The 13,302-nt window shown below is 38.6% G+C and overlaps 1 protein-coding gene across 7 annotated transcripts in view; it reads left to right on the top strand.

Moving 5' to 3' along the window:
* Window positions 1-239: 239 nt before the first annotated feature.
* myocd (myocardin) overlaps window positions 240-13,302 on the top strand; it is a 117,766-nt gene continuing 104,703 nt past the window's right edge. For 6 of the 7 annotated variants that reach the window (XM_035406680.1, XM_035406681.1, XM_035406686.1 and 3 more), the window contains exon 1: window positions 240-459. The gene's annotated coding sequence lies outside the window, so the exon portion shown is untranslated. The remainder of the gene's footprint in view (window positions 460-13,302) is intronic. The other variant, XM_035406685.1, reaches the window with a different exon arrangement.

Raw genomic sequence — 13,302 nt, 5'->3', positions numbered from 1 at the left:
ATTAATGTTACAACAATATTCATAGATAATTGCTCAATGGTTTGTAGTTGAAACAGTGAAGAAATAGTGGAAGAGTTGTATTGGCAAGAAAGAAAGAATAACTTAATTTGGACATTTTTTAAGTAACGTGGCGAAGAATACGTGGTCATGATTAACTAATACATACCATTACGTCAAAATCCTATTTCGGAAGTTCTCACGGCTCTTGGTAAACTACAGTAGCTTGAAATATTTCCGTCAACGAAGCTGGCGTGGTCTATGAGAGTCGGCTATTTCCGTGCTCCGAATGCGCTGGACACTTAAAACTCGGCTCTTGTTGCATTACCAGAACTTTACAGACTTGAAGAACGCTATAGGAGGCAGGCTGTTAAATTCATAGCCTTTTACGCTTCATCCCCAGCAGCTTGAGTAAATTTCATCTGAGAGAAATAACACTCTACGGCACTGCTGCTTGCACAGGTATTTTATTACGTTCTGTTCTTGGCTTGCAAAAACGTAGCGCTAATGGACGACTGCTGGCTGTAGTTTCAACGAAGCAATGCATTTTCTGATGTAGTTGCCATCCTACCTGCTGAGCACAACGTACGCTAGATAGTTCAGCCAGTAAGGACCACTACGCTTCATTTGGTTTCTGTAGTCTCATCTTTATAAAGTTCAAAGCGTAACAATTTGTTCGTTGTGTATTGTATTTGAAACATTACCGAAGGTGTCTTGCCCGAAGACTATCGTGCCCTACGAGTAGAAATCAGATAAGCATATGCATATACTTGTTCCCATAAGCATCTATTTCTGTATATTACGTGAAAAAATCGTTCAGGTCAGAATGTGTCTGTGTGTCTGTGCGCGTGCGCGCGTGTCTAACCATGTATAGGTTGCTCTTTAGAAAGCAAAAGTAATTTTTTATAGATAATTATTGAAGCACTGTTTGATAGGCTAATTATAACCGTTAATGGAATCTAAGTATTAGTAATTAAGTCAGTCAATTTTGCCTTAGGGGTGTTGTAAATCGATGATTATCCCACCATGTACTGGCTGTTCTTATGTTGTTTGCTCAGTGACATTTGGTCAGGAGCACGAAAAAATGCCATCACAATCACAAATCAGGAGTTAATGTAGTCTAATGCGCAATGTACAGTGACAACGGTAGACTCTCTAGAAATACACTAGAACCAAGCTAATTTCGAGAGGCACTCGATCATTGTTGGTGCCTTTTTAACACCCGAAACTATTAATTATTGTCATGTACAGGAACTGTGTGTTGAATTGAAAGGACAGTTGTGAAGCATTCATTTTCTGGAACTGCTTTGGGGATAAATTGTGGGTACCTTTGGGGTTTTGGAAATATTCATTAATTTAAGCAAATTCCAGAGCATAACATTTTAGTGTATGTATTACATCTGACTTAATATGTGGCACTGAAATACTTTAAATAGCCATTCATGATGTTAGCAGAGATGGACTCTCGAAAGTAAGGCCAGCAAGATGCATGTACTTCTTAACGTTATAGGCTTCTCACTATATGCATATTACCGTACTTGTAGCAGCATAACCTAGTGGGTTATAAAGTGCTTATATGGGAAATTTCTCAGTTTAATTCTTCTGTGTGTTGACTCATGAGCTATGAATACACAGTAGTGTCATGTTTATAAGGTATCTACATCATATTTGCTAAGTACTGTATTTAGAGTATTTCACCAGAAAACCTTATCCTCTGTTTATTTACACATTCCAAATTAGTCCATTTATACCACAGATTACAGTCATCTGTACTGGATTAATTTAAATTTCATAACACTTGGATTTAATTATTACAAGGATACAATATCCTAACAACCTGATTTATTCTTCCTATAAATACAGTTGCTTCATGCAATGCACATAAAGCCAGCAATTATTTTTATTTACTTTGCCTTACCTACTGTTGTAGGCCAATTATACTGAAAGCATTGACACAATTAGCCATCGTTTTAATTCCATAACCTTGTCCCAGTTATTGTTGTTTGTGTAACAAGAGAGGCACGTGCTCACAACAAACAGGCCATTCCTCTCTCGGCCATTATATCATCTTAACAGCTAGGCCCAGGCTTGGTAGCTTTCATAAAGAAATGACCAGCTTTAGTTTATGAACCATGCAAAACAGAACATAAACTGTCAAACCTGTTGTGTGTGTGTGTGTGTGTGTGTGTGTGTGTGTGTGTGTGTGTGTGTGTGTGTACGCGCGTATGTGTGAGCGCGCACTTGTGTGTATGTGTGTGTCTATGTTTACTTGCATTAATGACTTGCATGTGCATACCTATGCATACATGCTTGGTTAGTTTTGAGAGCAAATACTTACATTTTTTTATTTTATATATTTTTTAAAACTTATTTACATAAATTATTTCTAAACAAAATATTTTATCTCTGGCAGTAACGCAATATCATTCATGTTGCTTACTGCTTATTATTAAACGTTTGTTAGAATTGTAGTATTTCACTCTATTTTAAGAACTGAAAACTGTGATGCCTTGACATGGGCTGCATTGTAACATGTCTGTCATTACAAAATGATATAGGGGAACTGTGCATAAGGGTAAATGATAAGTACGCACACTGTGAGGAAAGGAAATTGAAAGAAATGTGCCATGTTTTAGATAAGCAACTGCAGTCTAGATAAGTAATAGCTTGTCTTCTCTCTGTCTAATGTGTGTTGTCCTGTTTGTCCTTATTTTATTTGACTTTTGCCAGGGCATCATTGTAAATAAGATTCCTTAATGGACCTTTCTGGTAAAAATAAAGGTTAAATAAAAAAATAAATAATAAAAGTCTGAAGATATATGCAAACAATTTGAGTTATACTTGAATCAGTGTGACAGAATACTGTAGGTAGTAGTAGTATTAGTATGCTAGATGTCAATAACCCTTTTTCCCACTATATCTAGCTGCACAATACTTTGGTCTGTGAGATGCAGGTTGTGCATTTTTTTGTAGACAAAAATGTTCTCCGCTTATTAAGGGGTTTTTATTTATTTTATTCCCTAGAATAGCATGATGGCATGGACGAGTTTTCTTTGCTGAAAAGCAATCCATTAGTGTTCAAACTTTCTTTTAAAATTGAAATGATATTTTGAGACTTGATTACTTTTCATGATAGAATGTAAGTCAGACAATGCACAAGGCCTCTGTCAGACATAGGCTGGCCTAAAGCTTACCTTTTCCGTTTTGACTGGAACTGTTGATTTTCGTTTCATATAGGCTATTTTTTTTTTTTTGTATTTGTGAAATGTGCTGCAAAGCCTAGCAGAATTATGTTGTATTATTAAGCATCAGCTGAAAGGCTGTTGAATATCACATTCTGTTAAAACTAAGATTTTCAGCATAATAACTCTGATGTTCTTGTATCAAGCTGCCATTGCTTATTGAACGTAGCAGCCCTGCAAGGTTGCTAATTATGTCCCATAGTATCACCTATGGTTGGCTGGTTACTTGGAGTATATAGCTCAAATATTTCATGAACACTTTTTCACTGTACAAAAATTGCAAGTTACTCACACATACAAAGCACTGTCTATAAGTCATTAATTCAAACTGGCAAACCTAAAAAAAAAACTGCCAATAAATTATTAATATCAAAATTATGCCAAAATTGGCTATCTTAGCTCACACAAATTGAACAAGCTGTATTCCAAAGCAATGATACCCAATGTTTCCTAAACTGTTTCAAGTAACATGCCCTGATGATATACCTGCCGTCATTATCTTGCGCTAGTTTCTATACGACTGGTAACATTACAAGGTACAAGTCAGCTAAGGTTACAAATGCCGAAAGCATAACTGTCTAAAGTGTGGGTGTGTTTTATTTGGATTTCAGAAATATAATGAGGTTCCCTCAAAGATTATACAGATGCAAAAGCAATAGTTTAAACCTGGGCCTTGAGTCCAAGGGGGGATTTGAACGTGCAGAATGGTGATGGGTTTTGGTGTCAGAAGAACAGTGAAAGGATTTCATAAGTACAGTAGATCAGTGATGTTATGAGGTTGTTTTGCATCTACTAGTTGTATTTTTAAGGTCAGTGGAATCATGACCTCCAGTTTAGATCAATGCATTGTGGTCAAAGACCTGGTATTCCCCCACCAATAAGGTGATTAGCTGCAAATGCTGGCTTGGTTCAGAGGGAAGACCATAATTTTCTAGCCTATCAAAATCACTTCTACCTGCAATTTATGTTCCCATCTGAGCACTAATCAAACCCATGCCTGCTTAACCTCAGCTAATTGGCAAGAGCCGGTATATAGTGGCATGACTGCTATCTTTTTTGTATTCCATAAAGGGGTTACCAGTTTAGGTCAGCTCAACTTGCTTTCTTTTCACAAATCAGGATATACCAGCCTGAGGCTGTATGTAAAATTATGTTATGTGCTGTAGGCAGTGCAGTTGGTTGAATTGACATTACATTACATTACAGGCATTTGGCAGACGCTCTTATCCAGAGCGACGTACAACAAAGTGTATAACCAAAACCAGGAACAAGTGTGTTGAAAACCCTAGAGGGAAGTACAGTTCCAAGTGCAGGGAACGACCGCATAGTTTTAACTTGGACCCTGTAGGTTAATGTGATTAACACAACAAAAACAGCAACAAAGCTGTCTATGCAAATAAAACAAGCAATATTTAAGGAGGCACAAGTGCAATAACTAAGTCAACTAAGATAAACAGCTTACCTGGCTACAACCCTAAGATTACATAGTCAATTAGAGACTACAGGGAGGTAAGGAGGGATGGGCAGAGGTACAGCCTGAAGAGGTGAGTCTTCAGTTGTCGTTTGAAGGTGGTCAGGGTCTCAGCTGTTCTGACCTCCACGGGAAGGTCATTCCACCATCGTGGAGCTAAAACAGACAGGAGACATGACCAGGAAGCGCAACTGCGAAGAGGGGGAGGTGCCAGGCGTCCTGTGGTAGCGGAACGGAGGGGTCTGGCTGGCATGTAGGGTTTGAAGATCTTGTGGAGGTATGCTGGGGCTGATCCCTTGACTGCCTGGTATGCTAGGACCAATGTTTTGAATTTGATGCGAGCCATAACGGGCAGCAGTGGAAGGTAGTGAGCAGGGGGTGACGTGGGAGTGTCCGGGGAGGTTGAAATAGAGATTTCAAATTACTGTCAGGGTATGGCTTCATCTGTAACACCCACCTAATTTACTCTGCAATAAAACCTGCTAGTATTCTCTGATAGAAATTTCTAGTATTCTCAGCCAATGGGATTTCATTTGCCCCCATTTTTGGCCAAACTGCATTCATCTATGTACTAAAAAAGATAATTTGCTGTTAGTCACCCAGGCTTTGGAGCATCACATAGTCTGGACTTATTTACACAACCCTGACAGTTAGCAAAAATATTTAGGTAAAATAATCGAAATATACAGTAAATCTTATTTTGTTTTATTCCCAGAATGTGTTGATTTTATGACTGGCTTATGAAACATGCTCTATGGGAAGGAGACTGTGGAGGTTCTGCATGCTTTCACATATTTTCCACAGAATTGGAGCATTATCAGAATGTGTCTTTGACTGAAATGGTCCCATTGTAATTCTCATGACTGTTCATATCTTATTTTAGCATAACTGGTACAATAAATATGAAAACAAGTCACGTAGCAGAAAACAAGTCCTGAAACAGAAAAGAACTAAATTCATCAAGTTTAAATGCAAAACCTCGCTAATGGAAAACATGTTTTAGATTCAGTTCATATTGTGAGAGGCAGCATCAATTTATGTTCATGTTTCTTTCATTGGTGGCATGTTGGTGACGTGGGTAACCCTATCACAGCAAGAAGGTCCTGGGATTCGAATTCGGCCTGGGCCTTTCTGTATGGAGTTTGCATGTTCTCCTTGTGTCCGTGTGGGTTTCCTCCGGGTACTCCGGTTTCCTCCCACAGTCCAAAGACATGCAGGTAGGCTGATTGGAGACTCTAAATTGCCCATAGATATGAGTGTGTGAGTGAATGGTGAGTGAATGGTGTGTGCCCTGTGATGGATTGGTGGCCTGTCCAGGGTGTATTCCTGCCTCTCGCATGCTGTGGGATAGGCACCAGCACCCACTGCGACCCTGCCCAGGATAAGCGAGTATAGATAATGGATGGATGTTTATTTCATGTACAGTGGATTAACTTATTTATTCATTCTTAATCGTTTTACAAAAAAGGCAAACAATAATTAATTGGACAAGAGCCCACATACATGACAATACATATTTTGTGTAACATTTAATATACAGGACCATTCCTTCTGAAATGTAAATTAGCTTAAAATTCATCATCAGACAAATTAGAGAATAATAACTGATATACACAATGACATGTTCTGCTGTAAATCTGTCCAGGTCCAATATACAGTAGAACTTAGGATGAAATACACCATAACTATATCATGAAACTTTTTAGGGTTTCCTGCAGAAATAATTACACTAACCACAGACTCTCAGACTCTACAAACATTTATTTATGGATCCTCTGACCTCATGTAAACACAGAATTCAGATTTAACTTCACACAGGCACTCAGTGAAACTCCATTATTTTTTAGTTCTTGCTTTTCTTCTTCTTAATTTTCCTGTCAATTACATCATCAGAAATTCTCCAGTCCCACAATGATTAATTATTTGCATTAGTAAATATATACTTTAACCAAAAACAACATTTGTTCCTAGTATCCAGTTCCTGTACACGCAGGTTCATTTTAGTGGGAAGAGAAATATAAGGAGCTGGACCATCCACAGAACTGTTCAACAGACTTAAAAAATTAAAATGAAATAAAGCTGTTTGGAATTCTATTTTCATGGAGCACATTGTAAGTTAAATATCCATCTATCCATTATCTATACCTACTGATCCTGGACAGGGTCACAGGGGATGCTGGAGTCTATTCCAGCATGCATTGGGCAAGAGGCAGGAGTATGCCCTGGACAGGGCACCAATGTATCGCAGGGCACACACTCATATCTACGGGCAATTGTCTCCATTTAACCAACCTGCGTGTCTTTGGGAGGAAACCAGAGTACCCACACATGATTTAGAACATGCAAACTTCATACAGAAAGGCCCAGGCCGGATTTGAACCCAGGACCTGTGAGGTTAAGTGCCAATTGCCCCTCCAGTACTGGTCCTCCCTATCGAGTTGTATAGTGGTTCTCCCTGGGTGGACAAATAAGGCATTGCTCACTTGCATGTCATGTCTGGGCAACATGATTATTTTAATTTTGAACTACGTTAATTTTGAAGCTTGAACTACATTTTTTTGAGTAGTTGCAGTGTTACAAGCTACATTTCTCTTGAGGTTGGCTTTGCACTGGTTTAACTGCTTCAAGTGTGAAGTAATTGAGAGTTCATACAACTACACTTTCAGTTGTTTCACCAACACTGTTTTTCTACCCATACAATCACACTTACATCTCTGGGCTACGTTTCCCAGTTTCAATGTACCTTAATGTTCTACAAAGGTTTCTAAGGTATACCTTTCAAATGGAGCTCGCTTCCCTGCGAGTGTTTCCCAGACTATACCTTAGCAGTTGCCTAAGGGACAGTTTCAAAGGTATGTCGTAAATTGGACCTATCCTTCACTGTGGTGTTGAAAAGTGTATCAATCGATGCCACGCAAATTAATTTTCTCACTTGTAAAGGCTTATGAATGCTGTTTTAATATAACAAGTGTTGTCATAATCATTTTACATCAATCTAATATTGCAGAAGAGGAATCTATACCTACTAAAGATCATCTGCTAATCTCTTTAAGAGTCAAGATGAGACCTTGTGATAGTTTCAATAAATACATATTGGCTACAAAAGATAAAAAACATAAATGGGGACATATAAGCCATAGTCTGGGACTTCTTGGAAGCCCAGGAAAAAGGATATGGGCTACATATGGGTGAATTATTTTGTTCTTATTGAAACAAAGCTCTGATGTTAATTTGTTTTTGTCACACAATATATAGGCAACTGTAGCAGCATATCCACTGATTCCCGCTGACTTTTCTCTGCAGTGCAAAAATAATCGTAGATGAAAGGCAAAAGCGCATCTGTGGAAATTGATCATAATTAATTCTATACCAGCTATGCCTTATGAATAGGCCTACCTGTTAAAGTGATATGTTCATCCACCTTGATTTTCTGTTGGATAGTCTTAAGTTTAACCAATAATATCATTATTGGGTTGTTTACTGAAAATCGTAAAACAACATGGTAAGAAAGAAATGTTCTATATTTACCCAGTGCTATTTTGTTTTATATAGGAGGTGTGAGCTAAAGGAAAGGGATGTAGATCATTTGGCTAAATGATTGTCCTGTTTGTTCATTATGAGCCACCGTACCTGTATGTGTGTTTATGCCTAGGCCAATCAACATGCTCTAGTTCCGTCTAGTTCGGTCATGCAAGTAGACTCACTCAATGTCGGCTTTACTCACACGGGTTTTATATTCTTAATAAACCGGCGGTTTGTTCCAAGTCAGTGTGATCACTGACTCACACAAAAACGAACTAATTTCTAGAGAGTATGCAGTCAGAAAAGCCATATCCTTAGTTAGCTCTACTACGTAAAAATAATATAATCTTATTTTTTTTCACAAATTGGATTAGTATTATGGATAGGCCCAATACTTTATTACCACCATGATGGGAATAGACAGGTGAAACGACAACATTCTCATGATGTGCTATGCACAGAAACGTTGTTTGGATAATTATTTTTCAGAAAGTTAATATTAAACTATCTGTCATTTGTGCATGCAGATATGGGCGACTAGATGCACACTGTAGTACAACTGTCGATTTGAAAAGCAAAATGTTGGCCTAATAAGGCTAAAACTGTGACAGGATGAGCAGAGCGCATCGCTAAGGGACAGCTACGAGTGCCTCAGACCACCCTTCTAAAGGTATACTTTTCAGAAGGTATACCTTAGCTAAGGAGGCTCTGGGAAACAGCTCGACAACTAAAGGAAGACCTTAAGGTATACCTTACGATGCACGTAGCGCTAAGGAAGCTCTGGGAAACGCAGCCCTGAACCATCACACTTGTGTGATACCTTTCCCTGCTTCTTTGGTAGACGGTTGTACACAAATAAGCACAATCGTGGCCAACCACTAAACACAGTATCATACCTATCAGTAGTTATACAATTTTTAAAAGGAAGTGGCCTTACACATTATACTATGCTGGAAACTCAGCACCAGATGAACATGTGCATAGTCGGGTCTGATGTTTTTTCAAATCTTGCTGCCTCTTTGACTGTAGCAGATAGTGAGGAACTACTTCCATGGCTGACTGTTTTTTTTAATGCCTGAATTGAAAGGTTAGCACCTTCACCAATGACATCTCTGTAGAATGAGGCAAGGCTGGATGAGTAGTTTCCCCCAGATAAACTGCTTACATCCATGCCATCCGTAGCTTGTGATTGTGTTCTCATCAACCTCCAACCATTCCTGAAATGGTAGGACTTCGTAGGAGTGATTGAGCTCAGAAAATATGGGCCTGGCCTTGAAAAATGATGAACTGAGGCCATTATTTCATCAAAGTGACTACTCCGCATTTCATTTGATGTGCTCTCATTGTGGACACCACTGTGAAGTGACCAAAACTGGTGCCTTTGTGGAAGTGAACTGTACCCAGAGGTGAGAATAACCCCACAGAAGGTCAGGAGAGCTCATTCATACTCCGATCTAGTTGCTTTCCCTTGAATAGTATACACTGGACATCTCAATTGTAATGTCTCTTAGTGTTCGTAGATACATGAGGTAGAAGACATCCATTGACTTGGGGTTAGTTTGCTGAAATCATTCAGCTGCATTAAAAATGTATTGCATTAGGGCAATTGATTACATGTTCTGGGATTTTGCTTGGAGCTTGGGATTTTGCTTGCTTGATTTCATGAACTTGTGGTCTTTGTTTTGGACAACTTGCAATACTGGAGCTTGGGATTGTGATTTCATTAGTGGTCCTAGTTTTCCTTGTTGAAACCCCGAGACAGGCTATATCTTGTACTTCAGTGGAGGGCCCTTCTTTTAGTTGTCTGACTGCATCATGGTTCTCCTGCAGTGCTGGTGGAGAGGGAGGCAGTAGGAAGGGGAGGTCCTCTTCAATGGTATTATGCTGGTCATCAGTGAGAAATATGACTGCAGGCAAGTTCAGAAGCCTGGGTGGCAAATGAGCAGTTTCCCGGCAGTCACTCAAAACGGCATGTTTTTGATTTGGAGGGATGGTGGCAATTTCACATGTAATCACTGAGGGGCTGAATTGATCAAACATATCCAGAACTCTGACTCTCATGCAAGTCAAAATACAAAAGGACAGCGGAAAAGTGTATGCGTATGCTACTGTGTTTACCCACTAGTCACAGTAGACATGTTCACTATGCTATGATCACAATGAGCACATCAAAATGAATATATCAATACTAGACATTTTAAAAGAGATGTTCCACAAAAAATAGTTGTCCTATGGAAAAATACTGATACATACCAATTTTTTGGTCACCATTGTGACCAGTTGGATTAAATGACTGACTATTTACCTTACCAAATTAAAATCATCACCCAATACTGCAGTTTAATATTTTCAAATGAAGTTAGTGTCTGTAAAATATTTTTTAATGTATTATTCAAAGTGTATTGCTTGCAGATAATAATAGTAGTAACTGAAAGAGTTTGAGCTTTGTGAACTAGCACTGCAGCCGAGAGAGAAAAATGGAAATTGACCCACATGTGACCCTGAGCCAGCACATAAATCATAGAAAATTTTACTTTGTGTGTAATATGGCTGTCATGTGAGCCTATGCATCCTCATTTGTCTCTCACCTACGAAGCTGAAAGTGACAGTGGAAAGAGGTCATATTAGCAATGCTTATGCTACATGATGCAACAGCACATTGATTTGACTATAGAATTTGTATTGTCTTATTGTTTTAATGAATTTCTAGTAAAATGTCAATATGGTCACACTTGTTTGTAAATGGAGCTGCCTTTGGGCTTTCTCATTATGGATTTGTCTCAACCAAATGCTGAAAAAAAACTGAAGTTCGGCATATTAAGGGCGTTTCATTGATGTATAGAAAGTGCTTCTAAGGAAAAATATGGGGCTGAAATTTTTTTATATTATTATTTCTTTCTATCTTTTGCATTTGGGAGAACACAATGCTTCTCTGTTCTTTTCTGTTACTGTATGCTACATTAAATTGTCAGTGGAAGAGTTTCAGCAGGGGATTCCAGGACTTTGAGACAGAGGCTAAGTAATGAACATGCTGATAAGGACAGCGCATTATCTGAATGTAGCGAACATAGTGGGAGGTAGACAGAAAGGAAGGGAGTGTAATAACCAGCAGGAAGAATAAGGGGCAGTTAGGGGAGGTGAGATACCATGCACATAAATTATATTTTGAATACTGGAGGTCCTAAGATATCAGAATTGAGTAACAATAATTACTTAAGCCTAGGCTGTTCTTGGCTGCCATGAAGGTCAAGAAGGGAACATTATGGGATAGGTTAGCCCTGTTTGGAAGCAGGAAAAGCTTGCATGTTAAGGACCATATGTTATGGGAATTTTGGTGAAAATTCTTAGATTAAGAGATGTGTGGACTGTGTACTGAACTCCAGGCTTTTCAATGCAAGACTTTCTCATGTGCTTGACTAGGCAGTATGTTTTTTTTTTTTCACGAACCCTCCACATAGCTATTAATTCAAGTAAATAAAAAGTGGGAACTGTGTGTGCAGGAGGCTGGCAAATGTAGAGAGAAGCATTGCAGACTTGTGGACATGTCCAAAGTCATTCAGGGTTAAGAACTGGAGGTACGGTGAAAATATGAGCTGGAACAGTGAGTACAATGGAAGCGATGGTATATTTTGGGGGTCATAACAAAACCTGCACCAGAAGAACACATTTAGTTTCTAAAGGACAAAGGATTGCTGTGCACCACTACCAAACATGGGCCTTGTAAATAAATGAGACTACATTATAATTCTGTGGTACACTGACGTCCGGCTTAAATATCCTTTGTTGTAATTTACCGGGGGGCATAATTGAGGTGGCCAAGTTCTAAAGCTGAACTTTGATTGGGGCTGTGTGTCATGGTAAATTAAGACCAAAATCTAGCTTTTTGGCCATACACACTAACAGTGGATATGGCGTCAGAAGGACAGAAAAGGATGTCATACTGCTGAAATATGGTAGTGGATATTTTACTTTATGGGTGTATGGGGTTAGTAGTAGGATTACTATAGCCAACGCAATCATGAACCTGGCATACCTCCTAGGAAGATGCCTGTGAATAGGTCTTCCCCCAAGAGAATGATCCCAAAGACACAGTAAAATCAACCAATGTTTAATTGTCTACAAAATTACTGTTTTGCAATGGACATCTTAGTCTCCAGACTTGAACCCCATTGAAAATGTATGGCTTAACTTGAAAAGAACAGTCTACAAGTGCAGACCTAAGGATCTGAAGGATCTTGAATGATGCTTCATGATTATGTAAACAACTCACAGCTCAGAGCTCAAACATAAACAGTGACTGCTAGCTACCTAATTCTTTCCAGGAATACTGTCTATTTTTTGGTTGTGGATGTAAGTAATGTATTTGGATTCCCAAGAATTTGGATTTTGTTTGCAGTACTTTAGACACTGTAGTTTATTATATTTTAAAGGTATGATGCACCAAATTGCAATTATTATAATGTTAAGATTAAATGGCATTTTAAAATGTTTTCCTCTGGCCATTAGAAGGCATCAAGCATTGACCTCCCAAAATGCTTTGCATCACCATGTGTTCTTGTTGTGTTCACATTCACCGTCTGGTGTTACAGAATGAAACCCTGCAAAGCTCAGTAATAAAAAAATCAGACCACCCAACACCCTTAGAGTACATCTGCAATTGGTAATTACCCATCTGTACTCTGGCAAGAATTTTGAAGTGCTCCATCTGTAGTCTACTGGCTTCTGAAATAGCGACTCAGATTACACTGAGTCACAAGTTAGGTTTTTCAACAGTAATGATAAGATTATTGCCTCTGCAATTGCACTGCTTTCGAAGAATGTAAATGCAACTGTATGCAAAATGAAATGTGCAACACAAATGCCACTGATTGAATACTGTATTAACAAGTCATTAACCATGCTCCCTTTGTAAATGTACTATCCAGAATAATTAAACGGCAACTAAATGCAATATCAAACTAACTAAAGAATGCAAAAATTATGGTGCCAACTCCTTCTCAATATGATTAAAAATGCTGCTACGACCATTTGAACTTTTGCCAATTCTGTCCATCTCATTGACCCTGGCAT

The sequence above is a fragment of the Anguilla anguilla genome, chromosome 2, assembly GCF_013347855.1.
Source record: "Anguilla anguilla isolate fAngAng1 chromosome 2, fAngAng1.pri, whole genome shotgun sequence".
NCBI classification, from domain to species: Eukaryota; Metazoa; Chordata; class Actinopteri; order Anguilliformes; family Anguillidae; genus Anguilla; species Anguilla anguilla.
Note: the sequence above shows the minus strand (reverse complement) of the source record. Positions and strands in the feature narration are given on the sequence as shown.